The sequence below is a fragment of the Glycine soja genome, chromosome 4, assembly GCF_004193775.1.
Source record: "Glycine soja cultivar W05 chromosome 4, ASM419377v2, whole genome shotgun sequence".
NCBI classification, from domain to species: Eukaryota; Viridiplantae; Streptophyta; class Magnoliopsida; order Fabales; family Fabaceae; genus Glycine; species Glycine soja.
The window spans coordinates 44,228,640-44,234,801 of NC_041005.1; the positions used below are offsets into that span (position 1 = coordinate 44,228,640).

Below are 6,162 nucleotides of genomic sequence, written 5' to 3' on the forward strand. Positions count from 1 at the left end.
AAAACATTGGTATTGTGTGAAGCTCCTAATCACCAAGTAGAAGAAGCAGAAAACACCCTTTTGGAGATATTTGCTTTGGCCATTGGTCATGGCAACTCGAAGACTTTCCTGGCTCCTCTCTCGCTCTCTATCTTCTTCCCCTTCTTTTCAAGATGCTTCTCTGCTTCACTCACTTGATAACCAACCTATTTTCTTTCCTTTTTTTTATTGGTAAATGTTAATTTGTTAGAAATATTAGTGGAAGGGATTCTAACTGGCAACCTATTCACTTCCTTATATTCTTCATTTTGCAGCTTCCTCTTGCTTTTTGGTCACTATTAGTTTATGGAATTTGTATGGATTTGGCATATTTAAAGTGGTGGATGTACTATAGTGGATAATCAGGATAGCCAAATGTTTCTCAGTTTGCATGTTTTCTGCTTCTCTGCCTTCATCAAAGTACAGGACACGAACTGTGTGACTATAGTACTGCTATGCTTAGCACTTGCACATATAGTTAGGGTCCATTTTTAAAACCAACTAAAGTTTTTCTTTTGTATGTTTGGATAACAGCAAAGGAAACACTTAGAAACGTACTACTATTTTCAATTGTTTGGGTGGAGAGGAAGTAAAAAAAAGAAGAAAAATTGACTTTTTAAAACAAAAATTCAATTTCTTTTCTCTTCTATTTTTCCATCATTTCAACTTTATTTCTTAATTTTTTGTCTAGCATACCAATCAAACCATTTATGTTGGTTAGGATATGGAAAGAAAAAGAGGGAGAAGAGAATGTTCTAAGTTGTTGTTTTTAATATTTCAAATATTTGTCTAGAAAATATTTGAATTAGCTAGAGAATGAGAAGGGAAAAAGTTCTAAGTTGTTGTTTTTAAAAATAATTTTTTCTCTCTATTTTCTTTTCACTTTTTTCCATCAAAACAAAAAAGATATATTTTTTATTCTATATATTCTGTCTTTCTTTCTATTCAAACATAGCTAGATATTTTCTTTCTATTCTGTCATTTTTTTATTAACTTATTACCACCTGCTTGTAATTTATTTTTTTTGCTTTTTAATTTTATAATTTATCTTAGTTTGATTTCTTATATAATGAGTGCTTTTCAGTGACTATTACTCATCAGAATGGCTGTCTTCAATTCATTGCATAAAACTTCCACAAGATTTTTTGTTCCCACAGGGAGAAACTCTGGCAAGTGGGGAAACGTTAATAGATTCAGCACTGCAGCAGCAGTTGAGGAATTAATCATTCCACAAGTTCCAATAACATACACTAAGCATTTGATAAATGGACAATTTGTGGATGCTGATGCTGCTTCAGGTTTGTCTAGTTTGAATTTAACCAGGTTTGTTTACTTTGCTACTTGACAAAAATTCAATCCGACAATTTTAATTGAGAAAAACAATTTATCAGATAATTTGAATTTTTGTAATCTAAAATTTATTGTTTGAATATTCTTTTGTGAAGAATTTAAATTTTTGAAAAATGTGAAATTTCAATTTCTTTTTAAAAGATGAGAAATTAAAAATTTTTTTTTACAAAAAGATCTTCTAAAACGTTCGCGTATTTTTTTTACTAACTTTATCATCTTTTCTGCCTGAAAGTTCCCGAAATCTTTAAAATGTTAAAAATTCTTGAATTAACTTTTGTTATCCAAACACAATTTTGAAAATAAAAAAATTTCCGTTGAAGTATTTAAAATTCTTGAAATTTAAAATTTCTCAAAAATTTTAAATTTCCTCATCCAAACAAACGGGATTTCATTTGCCATATTTCTTATGGTCTCAGGGAAAACTTTTCCAACATATGACCCGCGCACAGGAGAAGTGATTGCTCGTGTTGCTGAAGGTGATGCAGAAGATATCAACCGTGCAGTATCAGCAGCTCGCAAAGCCTTTGATGAAGGACCTTGGCCAAAAATGACTGCTTATGTAGGCATTTAAACTTTCCAGTCTTTTCCCTTTGCTTGAAGAAAACTGAATTGGTGCAGAGTAAATAATCTATGCATTGACAAGTAAAAGGTTATTACACTGTCCTTTAATCACAAATTGTCGTGGATGATAAAGTCATCAAGAGTAAATAACCTATGCACTAACAATGTAGAAGGTTATTACACTCTCATTCAATCACAAAGTGTCACCTTTGATAAGGTGATTGAATTTTGTCATAACTACCTTAAAAGTCAAACTTACCATATTTTTAATCGGTTGACATTTTATGCTACGGTACATAAATATTAAATTCATATGAAACATAACAATGATTTGTTAACAACTTCTTCAGGAAAGATGCCAGATAATACTGCGCTTTGCTGATTTGGTTTAGAAACACAGTGATGAACTTGCAGCTCTGAAGACATGGAACAATGGAAAGCCTTATGAACAATGGGCCACTTCTGAATTACCAACGTTTGTGCGTTTGTTTCGTTACTATGCTGGTAGGTTCAGTACTAACTGAAATCAAAAGTGTTTGTTTTATTTTTTTCAAGACAACTTGCTGATATGTTCCAAACAATTTTCTTTTATTGCAGGTTGAGCTGATAAAATCCATGGTCTGACAGTGCCTGCTGATGGAAATTATCATGTGGAGACATTGCATGAACTAATTGGTGTTGCAGGACAAATCATACCTTGGAACTTTCCTCTCCTCATGTTTGCTTGGAAAGTTGGACCAGCTCTTGCATGTGGAAATACTGTCATCCTTAAGACTGCTGAACAAACACCTTTAACAGCTCTCTATGTGGCAAAAGTGAGCTCATAGATTTTTCTCTCTCACCCTCCTTTTCCTAATACACAATTAGACTGTTATCATCAAGATATCAACCATGTACTTGCTAGTCTAGTCCATTGTTGCATGTATATCTCCCAAAAACATTGCTCTTGTGATACTTCATTATATTTCTACAATTTTACCTACTCGTGGAAAAATAAATAATCAAATAAAATTGGAATTCTACATATTTGGTACAGCTTATGGATTTAATTTGGTTATAAAAACCATCATAAGTTACTGATAAATAATGCCTTCAAGAGGTCTTCATCTTCTAGAGTTGGCATTGCAGGATAATTTCTCATGGCAAAGTCTTTTTATTCTACCTTTAGGTTTTCGACTGTTATATTGTAATTTTGGGATATCGTTGCAGTAGTTTAAGAATTAACATCAATTTTTGCTGACATGATAATGTGGTACTTCAGATTCTAAAGGAATATTTCAGTTACATTTGTGTTTTGTACTTGGTTTAACTCAGTGTGAACCCTTTTTGGCAGGCCGGTCTTCCACCAGGTGTTTTGAATGTAGTTTCTGGCTATGGTCCAACTGCTGGTGCAGCTCTAGCAAGTCATATGGATGTTGACAAGGTATTTTGAAGAACCAAGCATCTATGTGGCACATTGTAGAGCATAAAAAATGAACCTGGTTTGATATCTCTAGGATTTAGGTTGCTAAAGTTATTTAGTGTGCTTCCATATGCATAATATTTGCCAGAATGATTGGTCTGAAACCCCACTTAAGGTACTATCCTTTTTTGTCAGGGGAGAGTAGTACTTATCTGTGCACTGCTATATATGATGTATGGTCATTTGGTATCCCCTTAAATTAGAATAAAAATTTCCACATAAATTTTATATGAAAAAAATTGTTTAAAAATTCTTCACCCCAATTTAAGGGAAAATGAAAATGACTGAACCTTGGAATTGATCAGTGCGAAAGAAGGCAAGACAGACTATCATATTCAACCTTTTTTTTTTATCTTTTAGTATACATAATTTGATTCATCTTCCTAAAATCCTAATTATTAAGTTCCTCTTAATAGCTTTAGATATTAAGGCATCTTATGCAAGAAAGTGCCCGCATGCATTTGCTTATCATTAGATTACCCTTTCCTTTACTTAATGATATTCTGGTAAAATTCAACCATTAATGTCAAAATATTATATCAAAGTTTAACATCTTTTGTTCTTTTGCAGCTAGCATTCACCGGATCTACTGAGACTGGAAAAGTTGTACTTGAATTGGCCGCAAGAAGCAATTTGAAGCCTGTGATATTGAACTTGGAGGGAAATCTCCTTTCATTGTGTGTGAGGATGCTGATGTTGACCAGGCTGTAGAACTTGCACACTTTGCTCTGTTCTTTAATCAGGTTTGTTCAACCAACTCTCATCAACTTTCTTGAAGTTGAATCTAGATATGCATGTGTGAAGAACATGCTTATGATTTATGTTGGATTTTTTATAGGGGGCAATGTTGCTGTGCTGGGTCTCGTACCTTTGTACATGAGCGTATCTATGATGAGTTCTTGGAGAAAGCAAAGGCTCGTGCTTTGAAACGTGTTGTTGGGGATCCCTTCATAAAGGGTGTCGAACAAGGTCCTCAGGTACTTTTTCTCTTCGAAGTTATCAACATATGACAAATATGTTAGCAACACATTCTCTAACATTCTCTTTCTAAAACTCTGTTTCTTGTTGAGTGAAATTTATGTGAGTTCCACTAAATATGTTAGTCTCATTCCCATTCTTGGGTCCTATTCCCAAACCACTGAAATTCAGATGACTTTTAATCAAGCATAGATAGTGTGTCGGAAAAAGAATATTAAAGGTGTGTTTTGCTAGTACTCTTAGGCAGAATATTATTGATTGTGTTCTTTCTTATCATTTTTGTTCCTTTTACAGTTACTAGTGAGTAGTATTTGAGTTCAATGTATTTGAAAATTAGAAATTAACGTTTGACAGAACACCTTCTACTTTGTTGTTCATTAATCAATACATTCTTATGTTACTATGATGGAACAAACTAACACTGTTCCTGGCGTTTGGGGAAAATCTCAGATTGATGTGGAACAATTTTAGAAAGTACTTGGGTACATAAAGTCTGGTATTTAAAGCAAGGCCACCCTTGAATGTGGGGGTGACAGAATTGGCTCAAAGGGCTTCTTTGTCCAGCCTACTGTCTTCTCAAATGTTCAGGTATTAACAAATTAGCACAAGTGATTCACAAAATCTACAATACCTTGAAGCATTTTCTAACCCGTGCTAATAATCAGGATGACATGTTGATAGCAAAAGATGAAATTTTTGGCCCTCTATAAACCATCTTGAAGTTGAAGTGAGTGAAACTTCAATTCTCAATTTTTGTTTCCCATCTGAATGCACTCTACAACACTCGTTATTGGGTGATATTCATGAAGATTTGATTAAATATGTGGAGGTAACTTTCCTCGTTTTGTGGGTCCAATTTTCAAACTAATAGGACTCACATGAATTTTAACCAATAAAAGATAATGTGTTGGAAAAAAACATATATTAGGGAGTGTTAATGACACTTTGTTTTACAATGATGCAACATTTGTTTAAAACTTCCTGGTATCAATGTTTAATGTAGACCAATGCAAAACGTTATTAAACATTAATGAGGAACAACAATGAATCTTTTAATTGAACATTATTCTAATTTTGTTCAAATAATTATTTTTGGATTATCCTAGGGATATTGACAAGTAATTCGAAGGTCAAATGCAACGCATTATGGTCTAGTTGCAGGTGTTTTCACTAAGAACGTGCACACAGCCAACACTTTGATGCGTGCAGAGAGTTGGAACTGTGTGGATCAATTGCTTTGATGTTTTTGATGCTGCAATTCCTTTTGGAGGGTACAAAATGAGCGGCATTAGCAGGGAGAAGGGTATCTACAGCCTCAACAATTACCTGCAAGTGAAAGCTGTGGTTTCACCAGTGAAGAATCCTGCATGGCTGTGAATTGCTCAAACTGCTAGCTATGGTTTTGTTCTTTAAGAGTCCTTTTGTAATTATGACCGAAATCCTACGTGGCTATCATCTTTTTTCACTGGGAGTGTGTTTGGATGGAAGAATTTAAAATTATGAGAAATTTTAAATTCTAAGAATTTCAAATACTTAAATTGAAATTCTTTTATTTTCAAAATTGTGTTTGGATAAAAAATGTTAAAATTATGAGGGTGAAAAAAAAATGAATAAAAAAAAAAAAGAAAAAATATGATTAATATGCTTGTTATACGTGTTCTTCTACGTTCTGAGCCCCCATCAATGTTTCACAATTTCAGACGATATTTTTTTGAAGAAGACGGTAAAATGAGAATTTCAATATTTCATCTTTTAAAAAGAAATTAAAATTCTAAATTTTTAATTATTTAAAA

General features: G+C 33.1%; 1 pseudogene; it reads left to right on the forward strand.

Annotated features, from left to right (window-relative positions):
* The first annotated feature begins 34 nt into the window (after positions 1 to 34).
* LOC114409814 lies at positions 35 to 5,930 on the forward strand (annotated as a pseudogene).
* The last annotated feature ends 232 nt before the right edge of the window (positions 5,931 to 6,162 follow it).